This window comes from Somniosus microcephalus, chromosome 8 (genome assembly GCF_052327205.1).
Source record: "Somniosus microcephalus isolate GS21.2 chromosome 8, FLI_Smic_1.0, whole genome shotgun sequence".
Taxonomy (NCBI): Eukaryota; Metazoa; Chordata; class Chondrichthyes; order Squaliformes; family Somniosidae; genus Somniosus; species Somniosus microcephalus.
This window is the reverse complement of record NC_140994.1, coordinates 132,239,378-132,265,337: the sequence shown is the minus strand read 5'-3', so window position 1 is coordinate 132,265,337 and position 25,960 is coordinate 132,239,378. Positions and strand designations below refer to the sequence as shown.

Below are 25,960 nucleotides of genomic sequence, written 5' to 3'. Positions count from 1 at the left end.
TGGTAGTGGTTGCTGAGGCTGATGCTCCTCCTTCTCCAAGTCTTCCATCATCTAAAACAAGAATGGCTCCCATAATAAGTAGAGAAAGCTGACTTGGGGGCTACAGGGCACAATTTCAAAATTTGCAGATGACACGAAACTTGGAAGTGTAGTAAACAGTGAGGAAGATAGTAATAGACTTCAGGAGGACATAGGCTGGTGGATGGGCAGACTGAGATGAAATTCGATGCAGAAAAGTGTGAGGTGACACATTTTGGTAGGAAGAATGAGGAGAGACAATACAAGCTAAATGATACAATGTTAAAGGGGGTGCAGGAACAGAGGGACCTGGGGTGTTTGTGCACAAATCTTTGAAGGTGGCAGCACAGGTTAACAAAGCAGCTAATAAACCATATGGGATCCTGGGCTTTATAAATAGAAGCACAGAGTACAAAAGCCAGGAAGTTAGGCTAAACCCTGTATAAAACACTGGTTTGGCCCCAGCTGAAGTATTGTGTCCAATTCTGGGGACCAAACTTTAGGAAAGACATGAAAGCTTTGGAGAGAGTACAGATTTACCAGAATTGTTCCAGAGATGAGGGATTAACAATTTCTCCTTAGAGCAGCGAAGCCTAAGAGGAAATTTGATAGAAGTGTTTAAAAGCATGAAGGGTTCAGATAGAGTAAATAAAGAGAAACTGTTTCCAGCGCCTGAAGAGTCGACAACAAGAGGGCACAGATTTAAGGTGATTGGCAAAAGAACCAGAGGCGACATGAGGAGAAGCATTTTTACGCAATGAGTGGCTAGGATTTGGAATGCACTGCCTGATAGGGTAGCGAAAACAGATTCAATTGTAGCTTTCAAAAGGGAATTGGATAAATACTTGAAGGAGAAAAAATTGCAGGGATATGGGGAAAGAGCGGGAGAGTGGGACTAACCGGATTGCTCATCGAAAGAGCCGGCACAGACTCGATGGGCCGAATGGCCTCCTTTGGTGCTGTGCTATTCTATGAAAAAGTGTTGTAAAGCAACAAAAATGTAGAAGCTTGAAACTCAACTGTTAAACTAGACAGCGAATGATCCTCAGATCCAGTGAGTTGCATCTGAGAGGCCCTTTTATACTGCCTCAGGAAGCCCCGGACAACAATCCAGCGAGGCTTTACTGGCAGGTACAACTGCCGGGATGCCCACCATTTGGAGTGAAAATGCAGAGGGGGGCGGAAATTATATTATTGAAGTGAGACTTCGACTTTTTGTTTAGGACCCCGTTTGCCTGGGGTGGACACCTGACACTCACCCACTAATTGGTGAGTTAAAATGGTGGGGCGGGAAAGGTGCAGGGAACCCCCAGACGCAGTTTTATTCCTTCGTTTGTCCGGTTCCTGCCAGGCCGAGATTGGCAATAGAGAGTGTGTCTGTGTGAGAGAGTGAGTGAGACAGAAAGAGAGAGACAGAATGAGTAAGAGAGGGAGGAGAGGCAGAAAGGGAGACAGAGGGAATTAGAAAGAGAAGGAGAGGCACAAAGAGAGGGACAGATGGTGTTAGAAATGGAAGGAGAGGTGCAAAGAGAGACAGATGGTGTTAGAAAGAGAAGGAGAGGTACAAAGAGAGAGACAGATGGTGTTAGAAAGAGAAGGAGAGGCAAAAAGAGAGAGACAGATGGTGTTAGAAAGAGAAGGAGAGGTACAAAGAGAGAGACAGATGGTGTTAGAAAGAGAAGGAGAGGTACAAAGAGAGAGACAGATGGTGTTAGAAAGAGAAGGAGAGGCAAAAAGAGAGAGACAGATGGTGTTAGAAAGAGAAGGAGAGGTACAAAGAGAGACAGATGGTGTTAGAAAGAGAAGGAGAGGTACAAAGAGAGAGACAGATGGTGTTAGAAAGAGAAGGAGAGGCACAAAGAGAGAGACAGATGGTGTTAGAAAGAGAAGGAGAGGCAAAAAGAGAGAGACAGATGGTGTTAGAAAGAGAAGGAGAGGTACAAAGAGAGACAGATGGTGTTAGAAAGAGAAGGAGAGGTACAAAGAGAGACAGATGGTGTTAGAAAGAGAAGGAGAGGCACAAAGAGAGAGACAGATGGTGTTAGAAAGAGGAGAGGTACAAAGAGAGAGAGACAGATGGATTGAGAGACAGAGGAAGTCAGAGAGAGAGAACAAGACAATGAAAAACACCAGTTAGACAGTGGGAAACAATAAGAGTGCGATAGAGACAGAGAAATAAGATAATGGAAGAGGCAGCAACAGTCAACATAAGAGAAAAAAAGTCATGAAAGGAAAGTGACAACAAAAGAGGAAGAGAGGGAAAGTGAGAATGAGAGAGTGACAGTGAGACAAAGAGAGATGTGAAGGAAAAAAGAGAAACAGAAATATAAAGAAGACAGATCATCATAGCATAATTAGAGAAAAAAGGGATGAAAGGAAAGAATTGGTGAGAAAAAGGGCCAAAAGGAATGAAGGGAGGGTGAGCGACAGTGCATAATGATGCACAGATGATTTAGTGATCTGAAGGTTTGGCTGTGTCTGGCACAGGTAAGCATAGAAATATAGACATAGAAGATAGGAGCAGGAGTAGGCCATTCGGCCCCTCGAGCCTGCTCCGCCATTTAATGAGATCATGGCTGATCATCCAAATTCAGTACCCTGTCCCTGCTTTCTCCCCATATCCCTTGATCCCTTTAGCCTTAAGAAATATATCTAACTCCTTCTTGAATATATTTAATGAATTGGCCTCAACTGCCTTTTGTGGTAGAGAATTCCACAGGTTCACCACTCTCTGGGTGAAGAAATACCTCCTCATCTCTGTCCTAAATGGCTTACCCCTTATCTTTAGACTGTGACCCCTGGTTCTGGACTCCCCGCCAACGGGAACATCCTTCCTGCATCTAGTCTGTCTAGACCTGTTAGAATGTTATGTTTCAATGAGATCCCCTCTCATTCTTCTAAACTCCAATCGACCCAATCTCTCCTCATGCGTCACTCCTGCCATCCCAGGTATCAGTCTGGTGAATCTTCGCTGCACTCCCTCCATGGCAAGAACATCCTTCCTCAGATAAGACGACCAAAACTGCACACAATACTCAAGGTGTGGTCTCACCAAGGCCTTGTACAACTGCAGCAAGACATCCTTGCTCCTGTACTCGAATCGTCTCACTATGAAGGCCAACATACCAGTTGCCTTCTTAACCGCCTGCTGCACCTGCATGCTTACCTTCAGCGACTGGTGCACAAGGACACCCAGGTCTCGTTGCACTTCCCCTTCTCCCAATCTATTGCCGTTCAGATAATAATCTGCCTTCCTGTTTTTGCCACCAAAGTGGATAACCTCGCATTTATCCACATTATACTGCATCTGCCATGCATCTGCCCAATCACCCAACCTGTCCAAATCATACTGGAGTTTCTCAGCATCCTCCTCACAGCACACACGCCCACCCAGCTTTGTATCATATGCAAACTTGGAGATATTAGATCTAGTTCCCTCGTCTAGATCATTAATATATATTGTGAATAACTGCCAGGTATTTTATGCTGGGCCTGGCACAATGACAAATGTGTAATTATTTCTATCCCTGAGATAGCGCAGCAGGCGTATGGGAGCACCATCAGCTCCAGGTTCCCTACAAGTTATACAATATCTCGACTTGCAAATATATCGCTGTTCCTTCATTGTCGCTGGGTCAAAATCCTGGTACTCCCTACTTAACAGCACTGCGGGAGTATCTTCATTACTTGGTTCATTACTCAGTTTTGTCTTTTCTGCAGGCTCCCATCACAATTTAAGAGGCAGGAATGGTTTTTTAACCATTCATCCACCCTTCATTCCTTTTGGCCTTTTTTCTCATCAATTCTTTACTTTCATCCCTTTTTCCTCTAATTATTGTTATGTTCATTAATAACTCGTCGTTTTTATTAAGAACAGCTAGCTTTTGCTAGACACTTTATTGAGCACATGTGGACTAGGTGTTAGATCCGTGATTCTGAGAGTATGCTGTTTTTCAATAACCACACGGATGCTGTAACTTAACGATAAACAGGTATTTACTGGAGGAGGGTAGTCTCAAGACTGGGGGTACAGAGGCATGCGCAAGGCTTATATACAGATGTGGTCACTGCCGGAACTACAGTATACAGGAGCTGTAAAAGTAGTTCTGTCTTAAAGGCACATACACTACAATTCCTCCCCTTTTAGATTAGTAGTACCCCTAATATTCAAATAACAATTAACACTTTAACATGTACATTAAACAACAATAGTCCATTTATAGATTCAGTCTTTGGGGCGGCTTCCTGACCCTTTCGGGATAGCGCCTTCCCTGAGGTTCTTGTTCTTGGTGCAGAGACGATTCTGACCCCTTTTCATCAGGTAGTTCATCGGGTTCCACTGCTACTGGTTCTGAGGTAGATGCTACCGGTATGTCGGGTTCATCCCCAGGTACTCGAGACATGGGGTTGACGCGTTCCTGTGACGCTAAGATCTGATCGACGTGGCGTCTCACAATGTTCTCCCCGACATCCACTGCATACATTAATGGCCCCGGCCTTGTGCATATCATTCCGGGTTGCCATTTCTCTGTTCGATAGTCACGGGCCAAGACTCGTTGTCCTACATTGAAGCTCCTTGTCGGCTTCTCATTGATGTACTGGGATTGTTTGTCCTCAACATTTCTTCGCACATTTGGTCTGAGCAAGTCCAGATGAGATCTCAACCTTCGGTTAAAGAACATCATGGCCGGGGTTTGGTTGGTAACTGCATGTGTCGCGTTTCGGTAGGCTAATAAGAAATTGTCCATCTTATGTTGTAGTGGAATTTCATCATCGCACATGGCTTTTATCGCCTTCTTAAAGGTTTGCACGAACCTCTCAGCCAATCCATTTGTGGCTGGATGATACGGGGCGGATGTGTAATGCCTTACCCCATTCCTTCTCATAAATTTTTGAAACTCTTCGGACACAAACTGTGGTCCATTATCAGAGCAAATCTGCTCTGGCAAACCGTATCTGGCAAATATGGTCCGCAGGATTGCAATCGTTTTCTCTGTAGTGGTTGAGGACATTTTTATCACCTCAGGCCACTTCGAATGAGCATCCACTGCTATTAAGAACATTGAGTCCATGAATGGACCAGCGAAATCAATATGCACCCGTTGCCATGGAGAGGAGGGCCACTCCCATGGGTGTAGAGGGGCATGTGGTGGTGCATTTTGGACCTTCTGGCATCCTAAGCAGCTCTTAGTTAGGTCTTCGATTTGTTGATCGATTCCCGGCCACCACACATAAGCCCTAGCAATGCTTTTCATTTTCACTCCCCCCAGATGACCTTCATGTAGCTCATTTAGCACTCTCTCCCTTAACTTGGGTGGAATCACCACTCTGGATCCACACATCACTGTCCCCTGGCATACTGACAGCTGTTCTCTTCTGGATGAGAATGCTGGCAACAGTGAGTCGCCATGTGTTGGCCATCCCCTCACCATCAAATCATATACCCGAGACAGCGTCGGATCATTGCGGGCCTCCTTCTCTATATCCGCATTCGTTACTGGCAATCGTTCAGTTATTGACGAATAAAATATCTCGATAGGGTCCACTGCTGGTGCTTCATCCACAGTAGGCAGTGGCAGGCGCGATAGCCCATCAGCGTTCCCATGCTGTTTCGTGCCTTTATATTCTATTTCATATTGATTCGCCCCTAGAAACAGGGACCATCTTTGTAACCATTGTGCAGTCATCACTGGAACGCCCTTCTTAGGATTAACGATGGAGACAAGTGGTTGGTGGTCAGTCAGCAAGGTGAACCTCTGCCCATGCAGATAGTGGTTGAATTTTTTTACTCCCCATATTAGACTGAGGGCCTCCCTGTCAATCTGGGCATAGTTGCGCTCGGCTGAGGTTAGTGACCGAGACGCAAAGGCTACTGGCCTCTCCAACCCATCTGGGAATTTGTGCGACAGCACCGCTCCAATACCATAGGGTGATGCATCAATTCAATTCAATTCAATTCAATTCAAATCGCTTTATTGGCATGACAAGTTACATCTTATGTTGCCAAAGCATCGGAAAACATTCATGTTTGTTCACAAAAATACAGATCTATCCATACAGTGTATAAACAGATATATATCCCTGAGTGTATAAATATATACTTTCATATAATTTATGTATACTCTTTTCTTATATTTACTGGTTGTCCCTCTGTTTATGGCAAGCTGTAACATAGTGTGCTGCTAGTGTTATGCAATTTCTCTCTTCCCATAGTAGGTATGGGAGTTTTTGGTCGTCATTCAAATTTCTGAATTCCGGGCATATTTTTGTGAATTTTGGGTAGAAATTCTCCCTTATGCCCTGATATTTTCTACAAGCTGTGAGGAAGTGCATCTCTGTCTCCACCACTCCCTGACTGCAGTGAGAGCATATCCTGTCCTCTCTTGGTAGCCGGGTCTGTCTGTGTCTACCTTTTTCGATCGCCAGGTTATGTTCACTAAGTCTGTACATTGTCAAAGTTTTTCTCAGTTTGCTATCCTTTACCATGGTCAGGTAATCAGCCATGTTGTATTGTCTGTTTAGGGCGAAGTAGCAATTGAGTTTGCTTTGGGTTTTTGTTGTTTCTGCCCAATATGACAGATATTTTTCCTTTTGCTTAGCGACGATTGTGTTGGGTCGAATTCTTTGTGTTACGCTGTCACTGTCCTGGGGCTAGTTATTGTTAGTAGTGTTAGTAGTTACTTCACTGAGTCCCAGGACTAGTTGACTGAGGGTATTCTTCTTTATGGTCCTCTCTTGGCATTTCAGGGCTTCGTAGTGATAGCATTGGGGGTTGCTCATTTCTAGGTGTTTCCAAAATTTGGTGGCTCTTTTTTGGATAGTGATTATTAATGGATATTGGCCTAGTTCTGCCCTGCATGCATTGTTTACGGTTTTCCTTTGAGTCCGGAGTATACTTTTACAGAATTCTGCATGTAGAATCTCAATTGGGTGTTTGTCCCATTTTGCAAATTCTTGTTGTGTTAGCGATCCCCACACCTCACTGCCACAGAGTGCAATTGGTTCAATTACTGATTTGAAAATTTTGAGCCAAATGCTAATTGGGATTTCTATTTGGATTGATTTTTTAATGGCATAGAAAGCCCTTCTTGCTTTCCCTTTCAGTTCATTCACAGCCATTTTGAAATTTCCCGTAGAACTGATTTTTAAGCCCAAGTATGTGTAGTTAGTGGTTTGTTCAATTTTGGTTGTTCCTAGTGTGAAATTTATTTTGGGTCCCTGATGTCTGGATCTTTGCTGGAACACAAGGACTTTGGTTTTTTGGGGATTTATTGTCATGGCCCAAGTCTGGCAGTATGACTCCAGCAGATCCAGGTTCTGCTGTAGACCCTCCTTAATTGGTGACAGCAGAACCAGGTCGTCTGCATAGAGGAGGAATTTAAGCTTGGATTCATATAGGGTGAGGCCGGGTGCTGTAGATTGTTCAAGTAGCTTTGCCAATTCATTTATGTAGATATTAAAGAGTGTCGGTGAGATTGGCGAGCCCTGCATCACCCCCCGCCCCTGTGGGAAGTATTTTGTTTGTTTGTCTCCAATTTTAACTGCACATTTGTTGTTTGTATACATTGATTTAATTACATCATATGTTTTTCCCCCTACCCCGCTTTCGATAAGTTTCAGGAATAAACCGTCATGCCAGATGGAGTCAAAAGCCTTCTGGAAATCTATAAAACATGCGTAGATTTTGCTTTAGTTTTGATGAACGTGTTTGTCAATTAGGGTTTGTAGGGTAAAGATATGATCTGATGTTCTATAGTTTGGCAGGAATCCAATTTGGCTTTTACTCAAGACATTGTGCTCCTCAAGGAAGTTTATAAGTCTTTTGTTTATGATGCTACAGAATACCTTCCCCAGGTTACTGTTTACACAGATGCCTCGATAGTTATTTGGGTCGACTTTGTCCCCACTTTTGTATATGGGCGTTATGAGTCCTTTGTTCCAGATATCAGGGAAGTAACCGATGCTCAGAACCAAGTTGAAGAGTTTTAGGATAGCCAGTTTCATTTTATCGTCTGTTTGTTTAATCATCTCGCTTAGTATGCCGTCTGCCCCGCAATCTTTTCCTGGTCGCAGGTCCTTGATTTTTTCAAAAAGTTCTTCTTCTGTTATTATGGAGTCTAGCGGGTTTTGGTTATCTTTTATGGCCATTTCTAGCTTTTCCAGTTTTTTGCATATTTGGTGTTGCTCTGGCCTTAGTGTGTTTTTCTGGTATAATTTTTCAAAGTGGTTTTCCCATGTGTCTCCATTTTGAATGGCCAATGGCCAAACGAATTGGTAGCGCTGGGTTGAAATGGGCCAACACCTCTTTTGATGTGATCAATTCTTTACACTTCTGGCAAGCTCGTCTACGTTCGTCATTCCACTTCCATGGTACCCCTGTTTGCAGAAGGGTGTTCAGTGGGTGTAATACCGTGGACAAATTTGGTAAGAACTTGTGGTAGTAGTTTACCAGCCCGAGGAACGACCTCAGTTGTGACACATGTTCCAGTGCTGGAGCCTTGACTACTGCCTCAATCTTTTCAGGGGACTTATGTAACCCCTCTTCATCGATGACGTGGCCACAATACGAGATCTGTTTCTGGAAAAACTCGCACTTGTGGTGATTAGCTCGTAGCCCATACTCCTTTAATCTGGTGAGCACCTTCTCCAAGTTGGCGAGCTGATCACTGTCATTTTCGCCCGTGACCAAGATGTCGTCCAAATAACACTGGGTCCCTGGAATCCCTTGCAGGACTTGATCCATTGCCCTTTGCCAGATAGCCGGAGCCGAGGCTACCCCGAACACCAGCCGATTGTATTGATAGAGACCTTTATGAGTGTTAATCGTAAGGTATTGTTTCGAAGCTTCTTCTGCCTCCATTTGCAAGTACGCCTGGGCTAGATCAATTTTGGTGAAGCGTTTACCTCTAGATAGCGAGGCGAAAATATCCTCAATTCGTGGAAGCGGCTATTGTACCATGTGAAGGACTGGGTTCACTGTCACCTTAAAATCCCCACAGATGCGGACCTTCTTTGGTTCCCCAGGTGTATAACTCAACGACCTCTTCATTACAGGAACGATGGGTGTAGCCCACTCGCTCCAGTCCACTTTGGACAGTACTCCTGAACGTTCCAACCCTTCCAGCTCTGCTTCGACAGCTGGTCTGATCGCATAAGGCACTGGTCTGGCCTTAAGAAACTTTGGGCTTGCATTTTCCTCTATTTTAATCGTTGCTGTTATGCCTTTTAGTGTTCCTAGTCCCTCCTGGAACACTTCTTTTGCGTCAGTTAGCATTTTTGACAGTCGCCCAGGTGTGACGTCGTCATCCTTTTTGGCCTCAACCTTCAGTGCCTGTATGGAATGCCAATCTAATTGTATCTTCCGGATCCATTCACGTCCTAGCAGTGGTGGTCCTCCATCTGGCAATACATATATATCCATTTTAGGTATTTCCTGGCCTTTATATATCACTTTCACCCTTATTTTTCCTTTGGGGTAGACTTTTTGCCCAGTATACATTTTCAAGACAATCTCTGTAGCTTTCAAGGGTATATGTGAAAATAGCCGCTTGTTGTCCCTTTGGTTTATGACTGTTAGGGCTGATCCTGTGTCCAATTCCATTTTCACTTGGACTCCGTCTATCTTGAGTGTAACCCAGATAGTCTGGTGATCCTCCATTTTGGTTACCTTATGTTGTTTCAGACAACCCAGCTCCTTGCTTCCGGAGTCTGTATCACTTTTCTGTTCGTCTGAACCACTGTCCATCACCTGGTGTACCTTTTTGTACTTCTCCTGTGGAGATTTCTTACTGTTGGTTTTCTTCCCAGACCTGCAGACTCTTGCTATGTGTCCTGCTTTTCCACACTGTCTGCACACTTGGTCCTTGAACCAACAATCCTTCTGGTCATGTGTTGTTCTGCCGCAGCGATAGCACTTCCCTGTTCCATAGGACATTTCATTGGTGCCATATTCTTGCGGTCTCCGTTGTATCTCTGCAGCTCCCCTTGTGGCTGCTTCGTGTGATACTGCCATACTGAAAGCCTTTTCCAGCGTAAGATCCTTTTCTGATAGAAGCCGTTTCTGGGTTCCTTCACTTTGTAGCCCACACACAAACATGTCCCTTAACGTATCTGCTAGTCCCGCTCCAAACTGGAAGTGTTTCGATAGCTTGCACAGTTCCGTTAGGTACTCAGCATTGCTTTCGTCTTTGTGTTGGTTCCTTTTATGGAACTTAAATCATTCTGCTATCAGCAGCGGTGTGGGGTTTAAGGATTTCTACTATGCTTTCGAAATTCTTGTTCACCGGCTTCTCTGGGGTTATTAGATTTCGCAGTAACCCATAAGTTTTTGCACCCATGGAATTTAACAAAACCAGTGCTTTACTAGCATCTGGCACTTAATTCGCCCTGCAGTACACCTCAATACGTTCCACATGTGTCGCCCAATCTTTGACTTCATTGTCGAATGTAGAGATACTGCCACTCTTCGGCATCCCTGGGTGTGATTTAACTGTCAAAAATGGCGTCTCCCGCGCTTCCCCTTCTTCTCCGCTGGCACAAAATGGCGTCTCCCACGCTTTCCTTCCTTCCCGCGCTCGCCCTTCTTCTCCACTGCGGCTTCTAAAAATGGCGTCTCCCGTGCTCTTCCTTCATCTCCGCGGCTCAATGTCATCTCCCGCACTCTCCCTTCTTCTCCCGGCGGACACTGTTCAGCCCTTGAGCCCTGGCTGTGCTCTGCGCGTTCTTTTTTTTTTTTTTTCTCGACGCCGCTCGGTCCTGAACCCGGCTGTTGCTTTACCCTCTCTCTCTCCGGTTTTTTTTTTTTTTTTTCTCGACGCCGCTCAGTTTTCAACCCCCGGCTGCGCCCTGTGCGCTTCACCCTCTGTCTTACCCCGTCGACGCTGCTCGGCTTTCTCTCCACCGTCGGTCGGCTCCAGCCGCCGCTGTCCGGGTAGGGTCTGCGCTGGACCTGTCGTCAGTCTCTTGCTGCTCGTCTTGGCTGGGGAACCAAGCCCGGCTCTCCACAGCCTCCCCTGCGATGTTCACTCTCTGCCGGACGACTGGGCGGTTGCTCGTGGTCGATGTTGAGTCTGTGTGTCCCAGTTATGCTTATTATAAATCACTGGACACAGACAACAAGAATAACTTTAACAGGTCTTTACTATTCGGAGGTCAGGGCTGAACTGCCCAGCAAATCACCACACAATGTTTATATACCGGTGTGGTCACCACCGGTATTACAGTATACAGCAGCCACGAGAAAGTAGTACATCTCTTAAGGTAGTTCCCTTAAGGTGGAACAGATTACATATACCACAATCCTCCCTTTTTAGCTTAACAGTTATATCCCCATTTAACATAACATAATAACATATATACATATACAACTTCATGTAGAAACAGTTCAAAGGTTCAGTCTCTCAGGAGGCCTCCTGATTCGAGTTGGATAACGCCTTTCAGGGGTCTCTGATTCTTGTTGCTGAGGTGACTCCTCTAGTTGGTCTCTTATGTCTTGGACATCATCATCAGGTACATTCACTGCCGAGGTAGATGCTTCAGGTTCACTAACTTCTTCCACGGTTGTCTCTGTCGTAACCATGGGTTCGACCCTTGTTTTCGATTCTACCAGTTGGTCAGCATGACGCCGTATTACATTTTTACCAACATCTACCGTGTACATCAGGGGTCCTTGTCTGGCCCGAATTGTTCCGGATTGCCATTTCTCGTTTCCATAGTCCCTGGCCAACACTGGTTGTCCTACGTCGAAACTCCGAGTGGTCTTGTTATTTATATGCTGGAACTGTTTGTTTTCAACTTCCCTCCGCACATTTGGTTTTAACAAGTCCAACCTGGACCGCAACCTCCTGTTATAAAACATCATGGCAGGACTTTGGTTTGTCACTGCATGAGCGGCGTTTCGATATGCCAGTAGAAACTTGTCCACCTTATGTTGTAGTGGAATCTGATCTTCGCTCATGGCCTTTATTGCCTTTTTGAATGTTTGTACAAATCTCTCGGCCAACCCATTTGTAGCCGGATGATATGGGGCAGAGGTATAATGTTTCACCCCATTCTTCTTTAAGAATTTTTGGAATTCTTCTGACACGAACTGTGGTCCGTTGTCGGAACATATTTGTTCTGGCAATCCGTTCCTTGCGAATATCGTTCTTAACACCGCAATTGTCTTTTCTGAAGTAGTGGTAGTCATCTTGATCACTTCTGGCCATTTAGAATGTGCGTCCACCGCAATTAGAAACATGGAGTCCATGAATGGACCAGCAAAGCCAATATGTATGCATTGCCATGGGGCTGAAGGCCATTCCCATGGATGCAGCGGTGCAATCGGAGGTGCATTTTGCACTTTTTGGCACCCTGAGCAGCTTTTCGTCAGCTCCTCTATCTGTTGGTCGATACCCGGCCACCACACATAAGCCCTAGCAAGGCTTTTCATCTTGACTCCCCCCAGATGACCTTCATGCAGTTCCTTTAGAACTCTTTCCCTTAACTTAGGAGGAATAATCACTCTTGTTCCATACATCAATGTTCCTTGACAGACGGACAGCTGGTCTCGTCTTGCGAAGAATGCCGGTAACAGAGAATCACCATGTGCTGGCCATCCCTTCACTGTCACCTCGTAGACTCGGGAAAGTGTCGGGTCGTTCCTGGTTTCTCTTTCAATACTTGCATTGGTGACTGGTAAACAATCGGTGATGGTCGAGTGAAATAACTCAACAGGGTCAACCTTCGTTGTCTCCTCTTCTTCAGGTAGTGGCAGGCGCGACAGCCCATCAGCATTACCATGCTGCTTTGTACCTTTGCATTCTATCTGATATTGATGTGCCCCTAGGAAAAGGGACCATCTCTGGAGTCTCTGTGCTGTCATCACCGACACACCCTTCTTAGGGTTAAAAATGGATACCAACGGCTGATGGTCTGTCAGAAGCATAAACTTTTGGCCCTGCAGGTAATGATTAAACTTCTTTACTCCCCACACAAGGCTGAGAGCCTCCCTATCTATCTGAGCATAGTTGCGCTCAGCGGAGGTCAATGATCTGGATGCGAACGCGACTGGCCTCTCCATGCCATTTGGCAACTTGTGTGAGAGTACTGCCCCAATAACATATGGAGAAGCATCACAAGCCAAACGAATAGGCAGTGTTGGGTTGAAGTGAGCCAACACTTCCTCTGAGGTTATCAATTCCTTGCTTTTGCGAAAGGCCTTCTTACAGTCCTCGCTCCACTCCCATGGTACTCCCTTCTGCAAAAGAGCGTTCAGCGGGTGCAGTACCGTGGATAAATTTGGCAGAAACTTATGGTAATAGTTAATCAATCCTAGGAACGACCTCAACTGAGATACATTAACCAGAGCGGGAGCCTTCACAACCGCTTCGATCTTGTCAGGAGACTTATGAAGTCCCTCCTGGTCAATGACATGGCCACAGTACGATATCCGCTTCTGAAAGAACTCACATTTCTGCCGATTAACTCGAAGTCCATATTCTTTCAATCTGATGAGCACCAGTTCCAAATTTGCGAGGTGTTCCTCGTCACCATCTCCTGTAATCAGAATATCATCCAGGTAACGTTGTGTGCCTGGAATTCCCTGTAATACCTGCTCCATGGCCCTCTGCCAAATTGCTGGAGCCGATGCCACTCCAAAAACCAGTCTATTATACCGGTACAAGCCTCTATGCGTGTTGATCGTGAGGTACTGGCGTGACTCTTCCTCAACTTCCATCTGTAAGTACGCCTGCGCCAGGTCTATCTTGGTGAAGTGTTTCCCGCCCGACAATGAAGCGAAGATATCCTCAATCCGCGGAAGCGGATACTGCACCGTGTGAAGCACCGGATTAACAGTGATCTTGAAATCTCCACAGATGCGAACCTTCCCTGGTTCTCCCGGCTTGTTGCTCGAAGGACGTTTCATGACGGGAACAATGGGCGTAGCCCACTCACTCCAGTCTACCTTAGACAGTACTCCTGAACGTTCTAACGCTTCCAGCTCCGCTTCCACAGCAGGTTGTATCGCATAGGGTACCGGTCTGGCTTTGAAAAATTTTGGTTGTGCATGTTCTTCAATCTTGATGTTTGCCGTAATTCCTCTCAGTGTTCCCAGTCCCTGCTGGAACACCTCTTTAGCATCATCCAATATTCTGGACAATCGTTTAGGTTTGACATCTGTTTCCCTGGCATCTACCGTTAGTGCTTTTAAGGAATGCCAGCCCATATTCATTTTTCTAATCCACTCTCGTCCCAGTAGTGGTGGACCTCCTTCAGGTAGCACATATAAGTCCATTCCTCGGCTTTCTTTGCCCTTGTGGACCACCTTTACCTCTATCTTTCCGATGGGGTATACTCTTTGCCCCGTGTATGCTTTCAATACAATCTCCGTGTCCCGTAGGGGAATATGTTGGAATAACCTTTTGTAATCTTTCTTATTCATGACCGTCAATGCCGATCCAGTGTCCAATTCCATCTTCACTTGGACTCCTGCTATCTGAAGTGTGACCCAGATAGTTTGTAGGTCAGCTTCATTACTCACATTGTGAATTCTTAGACTACCCAGTTCCTTGCTGTTGGAGTCTGAATCCGAATTCTGTTCATCCGAACCCTTCTCAGCCACCTTATGTACCTTTCTGCACTTTTCCTGCGGTGACTTTTTGTTGCTGGTCTTCTTTCCTGACCTGCATACTTTAGCTATGTGACCAAGCTTGCCACATTTTCTGCATTCCTGATTTTTAAACCAGCATTGGTTCTGATCATGTGTTGTCTTTCCACAACGATAACATTTCACTGTACCCAAAGCCATTTGGTCTGCGCTGAGTACCGATGACGTCAGCTGCATTTCCGCAGTGCCTCTCGCTGCGGCTTCGTGTGATGCTGCAATAGTGACAGCCTTATCCAGTGTAAGATCATTCTCTTCAAGCAGCCGCTTTTGTGTTCCTTCTTTCGACAATCCACACACGAATTTGTCTCTCAGCGCCTCTGTTAGTCTTTCCCCAAACTGACAGTACTTCGCTAGCTTACGCAGTTCAATTAAATACTCCGCGTTGCTTTCCTCTTTCAGTTGCGTTCTAGCATAAAATTTAAATCGTTCTGCTAACATTAGCAGTGTGGGGTTCAAATGATTCTTTAGGACAGCAACAATATTTGCGAAAGTCTGATCCGCCGGTTTAGCTGGTGTTAGAAGATGCTTCAATAGCCCGTATGTCTTCGCACCCATTGAGTTTAGTAAGGTTAGTGCTTTATCCTCATCTGATATCTTATTTGCTTTACAATAAACTTCTATGCGTTCTACATATGTGTCCCAATCTTCAACATCGGCATCGAAATCGTTGATGTTACCATGCTTAGGCATCCTTGCAATCTTCTTGAGAAACAAAAAAAAATTTCTTTTATTTTAAAATGGCGGTTTCCCGCGCTTGTCTTCTTCCCCCGCCGACTAAAATGGCGGCTTCTTGCGTTTGCCTTTCTGCCCCGCTGGCTGTAATGGCGATTGCCGTATTGCTGCCGTTCGCGCCTCCCCAGCGGTTCTCAATTCGTGCCTCCCAGCCCCTCTTGCAGTCCGGTCCTTTCCACCGGCTGCGGCTGAGTTCTCCGTGTTTTTTAAAAAAAAATTCTCCCGCGCCTTACGCTGTCCCGGTCGCTGCGCCTCGCGGCCTTGGTAGCTGCCCGGCCTTTTTCACCGGTCGCGGTCGAGCTCTCTCTTGACGCTGTTGCGTCTCCCAGCCCGCTTGCAGCCCGGTCTTTTACACCGGCTGCGTTTGCATTCACCGCGGCTCCCGTGCCTTACGCTGCCCCAGTCTCAGCGCCTCTGGCCCCGACTTCTGTCCGGCTCTTTTCCCCGGCCGTGGTCGAGTTCTCCGCCCTTATATCCTCCATTTTCCCTCCCCTACTCCACAGCCAACGTGGCTGACTTGCTGCTCATCGCTGATCGGCTTACCCACCACCGTGGTAGAAGGGATGATCACTGCCTGTCGCTGATGGAAGGCTTCGTGTCAGGATTCTTCCTTTGCTCTTCAGACCCGAGTCTTTTCTCAGCAGGATGATGAGGGCGGATGCCTCTTCTCGACGCCCGTTAAACTGCCTTGGATATATCTCTGCCGCAGGGTAAGATCGTACTCGTCGCCACTGTTAAGTCTGTGTGTTCCAGTTATGGTTAACATGAATCACTGCACACAGACCACAAGAATAACCTTAACAGGTCTTTACTAGTCGAAGGTCAGGGCTGAACTACCCAGCAAATTAATACACAGCACTTATATACCGGTGTGGTCACCACCGGTATTACCATATACAGCAGCCAGAGAAAGTAGTACATCTCTTAAGGTGGAACAGGTTTAAGTTCTCTTAAGGTGGAACAAGTTACATACACCACACTATCTATCTGAGCATAGTTGCGCTCAGCGGAGGTCAATGATCTGGATGCGAATGCGACTGGCCTCTCCAAGCCATTTGGCAACTTGTGTGAGAGTACTGCCCCAATACCATATGGAGAAGCATCACAAGCCAAACGAATAGGCAGCGTTGGGTTGAAGTGAGCCAACACTTCCTCTGAGGTGATCAATGCCTTGCTTTTGCGAAAGGCCCTCTTACACTCCTCGCTCCACTTCCATGGTACTCCCTTCTGCAAATGAGCGTTCAGCGGGTGCAGCACCGTGGATAAATTTGGCAGAAACTTATGGTAATAGTTAATCAACCCTAGGAACGACCTCAACTGGGATACATTATCCGGAGCGGGAGCCTTCACAACAGCTTCGATCTTGTCAGGAGACTTATGAAGCCCCTCCTGGTCAATGACATGACCACAGTACGAGATCCGCTTCTGAAAGAACTCACATTTCTGGCGATTAACTCGAAGTCCATATTCTTTCAATCTGGTGAGCACCAGTTCCAAATTTGCAAGATGTTCCTCATCATCATCTCCTGTAATCAGAATATCGTCCAGGTAACATTGTGTGCCTGGAATTCCCTGTAATACCTGCTCCATGGCCCTCTGCCAAATTGCTGGAGCCGATGCCACTCCAAAAACCAGTCTATTATACCGGTACAAGCCTCTATGCGTGTTGATCGTGAGGTACTGGCGTGACTCTTCCTCAACTTCCATCTGTAAGTACGCCTGCGCCAGGTCTATCTTGGTGAAGTGTTTCCCGCCCGACAATGAAGCGAAGATATCCTCAATCCGCGGAAGCGGATACTGCACCGTGTGAAGCACCGGATTAACAGTGATCTTGAAATCTCCACAGGTGCGAACCTTCCCTGGTTCTCCCGGCTTGTTGCTCGAAGGACGTTTCATGACGGGAACAATGGGCGTAGCCCACTCACTCCAGTCTACCTTAGACAGTACTCCTGAACGTTCTAACGCTTCCAGCTCCGCTTCCACAGCAGGTTGTATCGCATAGGGTACCGGTCTGGCTTTGAAAAATTTTGGTTGTGCATGTTCTTCAATCTTGATGTTTGCCGTAATTCCTCTCAGTGTTCCCAGTCCCTGCTGGAACACCTCTTTAGCATCGTCCAATATTCTGGACAATCGTTTAGGTTTGACATCTGTTTCCCTGGCATCTACCGTTAGTGCTTTTAAGGAATGCCAGCCCATATTCATTTTTCTAATCCACTCTCATCCCAGTAGTGGTGGACCTCCTTCAGGTAGCACATATAAGTCCATTCCTCGGCTTTCTTTGCCCTTGTGGACCACCTTTACCTCTATCTTTCCGATGGGGTATACGCTTTGCCCCGTGTATGTTTTCAGTACAATCTCCGTGTCCCGTAGGGGAATATGTTGGAATAACCTTTTGTAATCTTTCTTATTCATGACCGTCAATGCCGATCCAGTGTCCAATTCCATCTTCACTTGGACTCCTGCTATCTGAAGTGTGACCCAGATAGTTTGTAGGTCAGCTTCATTACTCACATTGTGAATTCTTAGACTACCCAGTTCCTTGCTGTTGGAGTCTGAATCCGAATTCTGTTCATCCGAACCCTTCTCAGCCACCTTATGTACCTTTCTGTACTTTTCCTGCGGTGACTTTTTGTTGCTGGTCTTCTTTCCTGACCTGCATACTTTAGCTATGTGACCAAGCTTGCCACATTTTCTGCATTCCTGATTTTTAAACCAGCATTGATTCTGATCATGTGTTGTCTTTCCACAACGATAACATTTCACTGTACCCAAAGCCATTTGGTCTGCGCTGAGTACCGATGACGTCAGCTGCATTTCCGCAGTGCCTCTCGCTGCGGCTTCGTGTGATGCTGCAATAGTGACAGCCTTATCCAGTGTAAGATCATTCTCTTCAAGCAGCCGCTTTTGTGTTCCTTCTTTCGACAATCCACACACGAATTTGTCTCTCAGCGCCTCTGTTAGTCTTTCCCCAAACTGACAGTACTTCGCTAGCTTACGCAGTTCAATTAAATACTCCGCGTTGCTTTCCTCTTTCAGTTGCGTTCTAGCATAAAATTTAAATCGTTCTGCTAACATCAGCAGTGTGGGGTTCAAATGATTCTTTAGGACAGCAACAATATTCGCGAAAGTCTGATCCGCCGGTTTAGCTGGTGTTAGAAGATGCTTCAATAGCCCGTATGTCTTCGCACCCATTGAGTTTAGTAAGGTTAGTGCTTTATCCTCATCTGATATCTTATTTGCTTTACAATAAACTTCTATGCGTTCTACATATGTTTCCCAATCTTCAACATCGGCATCGAAATCGTTGATGTTACCATGCTTAGGCATCCTTGCAATCTTCTTGAGAAACAAAAAAAAATTTCTTTTATTTTAAACTGGCGGTTTCCCGCGCTTGTCTTCTTCCCCCGCCTACTAAAATGGCGGCTTCTTGCGTTTGCCTTTCTGCCCCGCTGGCTGTAATGGCGATTGCCGTATTGCTGCCGTTCGCGCCTCCCCAGCGGTTCTCAATTCGTGCCTCCCAGCCCCTCTTGCAGTCCGGTCCTTTCCACCGGCTGCGGCTGAGTTCTCCGTGTTTTTTAAAAAACATTTCTCCCGCTCCTTACGCTGTCCCGGTCGCTGCGCCTCGCGGCCTCGGTAGCTGCCCGGCCTTTTTCACCGGTCGCGGTCGAGCTCTCTCTTGATGCTGTTGCGTCTCCCAGCCCGCTTGCAGCCCGGTCTTTTACACCGGCTGCGTTTGCATTCACCGCGGCTCCCGTGCCTTACGCTGCCCCAGTCTCAGCGCCTCTGGCCCCGACTTCTGTCCGGCTCTTTTCCCCGGCCGTGGTCGAGTTCTCCGCCCTTATATCCTCCATTTTCCCTCCCCTACTCCACAGCCAACGTGGCTGACTTGCTGCTCATCGCTGATCGGCTTACCCACCACCGTGGTAGAAGGGATGATCACTGCCTGTCGCTGATGGAAGGCTTCGTGTCAGGATTCTTCCTTTGCTCTTCAGACCCGAGTCTTTTCTCAGCAATATGATGAGGGCGGATGCCTCTTCTCGACGCCCGTTAAACTGCCTTGGATATATCTCTGCCGCAGGGTAACATCGTACTCGTCGCCACTGTTAAGTCTGTGTGTTCCAGTTATGGTTAACATGAATCACTGCACACAGACCACAAGAATAACCTTAACAGGTCTTTACTAGTCGAAGGTCAGGGCTGAACTACCCAGCAAATTAATACACAGCACTTATATACCGGTGTGGTCACCACCGGTATTACCATATACAGCAGCCAGAGAAAGTAGTACATCTCTTAAGGTGGAACCGGTTTAAGTTCTCTTAAGGTGGAACAAGTTACATACACCACACTATCTATCTGAGCATAGTTGCGCTCAGCGGAGGTCAATGATCTGGATGCGAATGCGACTGGCCTCTCCAAGCCATTTGGCAACTTGTGTGAGAGTACTGCCCCAATACCATATGGAGAAGCATCACAAGCCAAACGAATAGGCAGCGTTGGGTTGAAGTGAGCCAACACTTCCTCTGAGGTGATCAATGCCTTGCTTTTGCGAAAGGCCCTCTTACACTCCTCGCTCCACTTCCATGGTACTCCCTTCTGCAAATGAGCGTTCAGCGGGTGCAGCACCGTGGATAAATTTGGCAGAAACTTATGGTAATAGTTAATCAACCCTAGGAACGACCTCAACTGGGATACATTATCCGGAGCGGGAGCCTTCACAACAGCTTCGATCTTGTCAGGAGACTTATGAAGCCCCTCCTGGTCAATGACATGACCACAGTACGAGATCCGCTTCTGAAAGAACTCACATTTCTGGCGATTAACTCGAAGTCCATATTCTTTCAATCTGGTGAGCACCAGTTCCAAATTTGCAAGATGTTCCTCATCATCATCTCCTGTAATCAGAATATCGTCCAGGTAACATTGTGTGCCTGGAATTCCCTGTATACCTGCTCCATGGCCCTCTGCCAAATTGCTGGAGCCGATGCCACTCCAAAAACCAGTCTATTATACCGGTACAAGCCTCTATGCGTGTTGATCGTGAGGTACTGGCGTGACTCTTCCTCAACTTCCATCTGTAAGTACGCCTGCGCCAGGTCTATCTTGGTGAAGTGTTTCCCGCCCGACAATGAAGCGAAGATATCCTCAATCCGCGGAAGCGGATACTGCACCGTGTGAAGCACCGGATTAACAGTGATCTTGAAATCTCCACAGATGCGAACCTTCCCTGGTTCTCCCGGCTTGTTGCTCGAAGGACGTTTCATGACGGGAACAATGGGCGTAGCCCACTCACTCCAGTCTACCTTAGACAGTACTCCTGAACGTTCTAACGCTTCCAGCTCCGCTTCCACAGCAGGTTGTATCGCATAGGGTACCGGTCTGGCTTTGAAAAATTTTGGTTGTGCATGTTCTTCAATCTTGATGTTTGCCGTAATTCCTCTCAGTGTTCCCAGTCCCTGCTGGAACACCTCTTTAGCATCGTCCAATATTCTGGACAATCGTTTAGGTTTGACATCTTCTTTCTTACCGGAATCTACCGTTAGTGCTTTTAAGGAATGCCAGTCCATATTTATCCTCCTGATCCACTCCCGTCCCAGTAGTGGTGGACCTCCCTCAGGTAGCACATATAAGTCCATTCCTCGGCTTTCTTTGCCCTTGTGGACCACCTTTACCTTTATCTTTCCGATGGGGTATACTCTTTGCCCCGTGTATGTTTTCAATACAATCTCCGTGTCCCGTACGGGAATATGTGGGAATAACCTTTTGTAATCTTGCTTATTCATGACCGTCAATGCCGATCCAGTGTCCAATTCCATCTTCACTTGGACTCCTGCTATCTGAAGTGTGACCCAGATAGTTTGGAGGTCTGCTTCATTACCCACATTGTGTACTCTTAGACAACCCAGTTCCTTACTGCTGGAGTCTGAATCTGACTTCTGTTCATCCGAACTGTTCTCTGTCACCTTGTGTACCTTTCTGCACTTTTCCTGCGGTGACTTTTTGTTGCTGGTCTTCTTTCCTGACCGGCATACTTTAGTTATGTGACCAAGCCTGCCACATTTTCTGCATTCCTGATTTTTGAACCAGCACTGGTTGTGATCGTGCGTTGTCTTTCCACAATGATAACACTTTACTGCACCCAAGGCCATTTGATTGGTGCTGAGTTCCGATGACCTTAGCTGCATTTCCGCAGTACCTCTCGCTGCGGCTTCGTGCGATGCTGCAGTAGTGACAGCTTTATCAAGCGTAAGATCATTCTCCTCTAGCAGTCGCTTTTGTGTTCCTTCTTTTAACAATCCACACACAAATTTATCTCTCAGCGCATCTGCTAGTCCTGTTCCAAACTGACAGTACTTTGATAGCTTACGCAGTTCAATTAAGAATTCAACGTTGCTTTCTTCTTTCAGCTGCGTTCTTCTGTAAAATTTAAATTGTTCCGCTATCAGCAGCGGCGTGGGGTTTAAATGATTTTTCAGGACAGTAACAATATTCGCGAAAGTCTGATCTGCCGGTTTATCTGGTGATACAAGGTGCTTCAATAGCCCATACGTCTTCGCACCCATTGAGTTTAATAAGGTTAGTGCTTTCTTATCATCTGGTACCTCATTTGCTTTACAATAAAGTTCCATGCGTTCTACATACGTGGCCCAATCTTCGACAACGCTATCAAAAGCATTGATGTTACCATGTTTAGGCATCCTTGCAAGTTTCTTTAAATTTTCTTTTTTCCCAAAATGGCGGCTTCCCGCGCTTGTCTTCTTCCCCCGCCTACTAAAATGGCGGCTTCCCGCGCTTGGCGGTTTTTCCCGCGCTCGTCTTCTTCCCCCGCCGACTACAATGGCGGCTTCCCGCGTTTGCCTTCTTCCCCCGCTGGCTGCAATGGCGATTGCCGTGCTGCTGCCGTTCTCGCCTCCCCAGCGGTTCTCAATTCCCCGACACTGCTTTTTGCTCCCCCGCGGTTCCCGTGGGCATTCACGCTTCCCCTGCTGTTGCGCCTCTCAGCCCCGCTTGCAGGTCGGTCCTTTACACCAGCTGCGGTTGAGTTCTCCGCGGTTCTCGTGGCCTTAACGCTGCCCCAGTCGCTGCGCCTCTCAGCCCCGATTGCAGCCCGGCCCTTTTCACCGGCCGCGGTCGAGTTCTCCGCCCTTTTTCCTCCGTTTTCCCTCCCCTACTCCACAGCCAACGCGGCCGACTTTCTGCTCGTGTCGCTGATCGGCTTACCCACCACCGTGGTAGAAGGGATGATCACTGTCTGTCGCTGATGGAGGGCTTCGTGGTCAGAATTTTTCTTTTTAACCTGGGTTCTCAATGCCTCGCGTGCGATGTGGTGCTCAGCAGGATGATGAGGGCGGATGCCTCTTCTCGACGCCCGTTCTGAGGACGAAGCTGCCTTGGATGTAAAACTGCCGCAGGGTAAGATCGGACTCGTTGCCACTGTTGAGTCTGTGTGTCCCAGTTATGCTTATTATAAATCACTGGACACAGACAACAAGAATAACTTTAACAGGTCTTTACTATTCGGAGGTCAGGGCTGAACTGCCCAGCAAATCACCACACAACGTTTATATACCGGTGTGGTCACCACCGGTATTACAGTATACAGCAGCCAAGAGAAAGTAGTACATCTCTTAAGGTAATTCCCTTAAGGTGGAACAGGTTACATACACCACAGTCGACGCCCGTGTTCCTGGCCTCGACTTTTTTTTTTGTTACACCGCCCTCCCGGAGCGAATCCTCAAAGGGAAATGCAGAGTTGCAGGTAGATTCAAATCGACACTCGTCGCCACTGTTAGATCCGTGATTCTGAGAGTATGCTGTTTTTCAATAACCACACGGATGCTGTAACTTAACGATAAACAGGTATTTACTGGAGGAGGGTAGTCTCAAGACTGGGGGTACAGAGGCATGCGCAAGGCTTATATACAGGTGTGGTCACTGCCGGTCCTACAATATACAGGAGCTGTAAAAGTAGTTCTGTCTTAAAGGCACATACACTACACTAGATACAGTATCTGTAGCGGCCTCCATCTTGAGTGCTGCCTTGTGGGTAGCCTAGTGCATCATGGGTAGCCCACTCTTATATACATACAGCACCACCTAGTGTACCATTCCAGAATGACAGGTTACTGATCATTACAATTATACTATGATGATCTGTCCTCTTTATATTTCTAGGCTATTGACAAACATTCACTATAAGCCCACTGACTCCCACAGCTACCTGGACTACACTTCCTCCAACCCCACTTCCTGTAAGGACTCTATTCCATTCTCCCAGTTTCTCTGTCTCCGCCGCATCTGCTCTGACGATGCCACCTTCCACACTAGTGCTTCTGACATGTCTTCCTTTTTCCTCAACCGAGGATTCCCCTCTACTGTTGTTGACACGGCCCTTGACCGTGTCCATTATATTTCTTGCACTTCTGCTCTCACCCCTTCCCCTCCCTCCTGGGTAGGGTTCCCCTTGTACTCACCTTTCACCCCACCAGCCTGCACATTCAATGGATCATCCACCGCCATTTCCGCCACCTCCAGCATGATCCCACCACCAAACACATCTTCCCCTCCCCTCCCCTTTCAGCATTCTGAAGGGACTGCTCCCTCTGCGACACCCTAGTCCACTCCTCTATCACCCCCAACACCCCTTCCCCTTTGCCTGGCACCTTCACGTGCAAGCACAGAAGATGCAACACATGCCCTTTTACCTCCTCCCTTCCCACTGTCCAGGGCCCCAAACACTCCTTCCAGGTGAAACAGCGATTTACTTGTACTTCTTGCAATTTAGTATACTGTATTCGCTGTTCACGATGCAGTCTGCTCTACATTGGGGAGACCAAACGTAGATTGGTTGACCGCTTTACGGAACACCTCCGTTCAGTCCGCAAGGGTGACCCTGAGCTTCCGGTCGCCTGTCACTTTAATTCTCCGCTCCACTCCCACTCTGACCTCTCCGTCCTTGGCCTCTTACACTGTTCCAATGAAGCTCAATGTACGCTTGAGGAACACCACCTCATCTTTCGATTAGGCACTTTACAACCTTCTGGACTCAATATTGAGTTCAACAATTTCAGACCATAACCTCTGCCTCTATCTTTTTTAAAAAAAAATTCTCTCTCTCTCACATGGCAGCTGTTGATCATTCTGCCAGTGCCAATTACACTTCATCTAGAGTCATCTTTTGTTTCTTAACTTGTCCCATTACCATCTCCTTTTGCCTTACATCATCATCCCTTTTGTCTTTTAATCTCTCCTGCCTTCCACCCTATCACAGACCTTCCCTTGTGTTCTTTCCTCCCCTCACCCCCTTTCCCTACCCCTCACTTGCTTAAAAACCTGTTCCATCTCCAACTTTTCCAGTTCTGACGAAGGGTCATCAACCTGAAATGTTAACTCTGTTTCTCTCCCCACAGATGCTGCATGACCGGCTGAGTATTTCCAGCATTTTCTGTTTTTATTCATGGTTTTTTAACAGTTGGGTTTTCATTGGCTGAGAACTTGATTTGGAAGACAGCTTTTGAGCCACTTGAAAGCCAGACTAAGATTGACACGGCCACACCATATAAAAGCAGTCAGGTCGATCTTCACTTTGTTTTATTCTTCCTGAATGTAGGAAGAGGGATGGTGTCTGAGTCCACTCATCACCAGCCCATGGCTCCTGAGGGCCCAAGCTAATGAACCAACCCAGCTTTCGGTCATCCCTTTCTGAATTCTCCCTTCCTGGTTCAGTGTCTGCTTCCTTACAGCAATTTGGGAAGGGTCTTGAAACGTTTCATGACATCAAAGGTGCTGTAAACATGTAAGCACTCAAATGAGCTAAGTTATTGTATTGTTTGTAAACAAATAGAAGTAAGTTTGGCAGTTTCCCGTGTGAACGCTGGCCATTTAAAATTTCTCCGATTGTACTCTTAACAATCCTGTGAACTTTTCTTTTTCCTCAGAATGAATCATCTTCACCAGCGAAGCAGAGTGTCAAAAATCGGTCGAAATCCATCGATGAGATTCTGCAAGCGAAGAAGGTCCTATTTCATGAAACTTCTCAAAGCTCATTGCGAGCCTGTCTCTGCATAATTTTAGACAAAGACCAGTGCTGTTCATTGCGGAGATTCATATTTGTTTCTCTAAATATTGAGGTTGAAAACTGAAGTTATTTTCCCACCAATTTCTTCCCCTCCTCACATAAAGTTGCTGACTCTCACTGGGATACTGTTCCACATGAGTCAACACCAGCTGGTACTTCACCCAAGTGGCCATGCGTCACATGTGAGCCTGGACAGGAGGATGTCTGACTGCAGAAGGGATCGTCAATCTGTCCTCATCTCACATCTATGCCCACATGTACTTTGCAAGGCGGGGTCACCAGGAACACTGGCTGTATGTCCCCATCCTTGGACCAGTGTCACCAGGAACACTGGCTGTGTGTTCTCATCATTGATCGAGGGTGACCAGGAACACTGGCTGTGTGTTCCCATCATTGTCCCAGTGTCACCAGAAACACTGGCTGTGTGTTCCCATCATTGGCCAGAGTCACCAGGAACACTGGCTGTGTGTTCCCATCATTGGCCC

At 46.8% G+C, this 25,960-nt stretch overlaps 1 long non-coding RNA gene across 1 annotated transcript in view; it reads left to right on the top strand.

Annotated features, from left to right (window-relative positions):
- Positions 1 to 25,960, top strand: part of LOC147113799 (uncharacterized) — a 209,770-nt gene that overhangs the window by 124,120 nt on the left and 59,690 nt on the right. Inside the window, exon 3 of the long non-coding RNA XR_015079148.1 lies at positions 25,336 to 25,413. This is a non-coding gene — a long non-coding RNA (uncharacterized LOC147113799). The remainder of the gene's footprint in view (positions 1 to 25,335; positions 25,414 to 25,960) is intronic.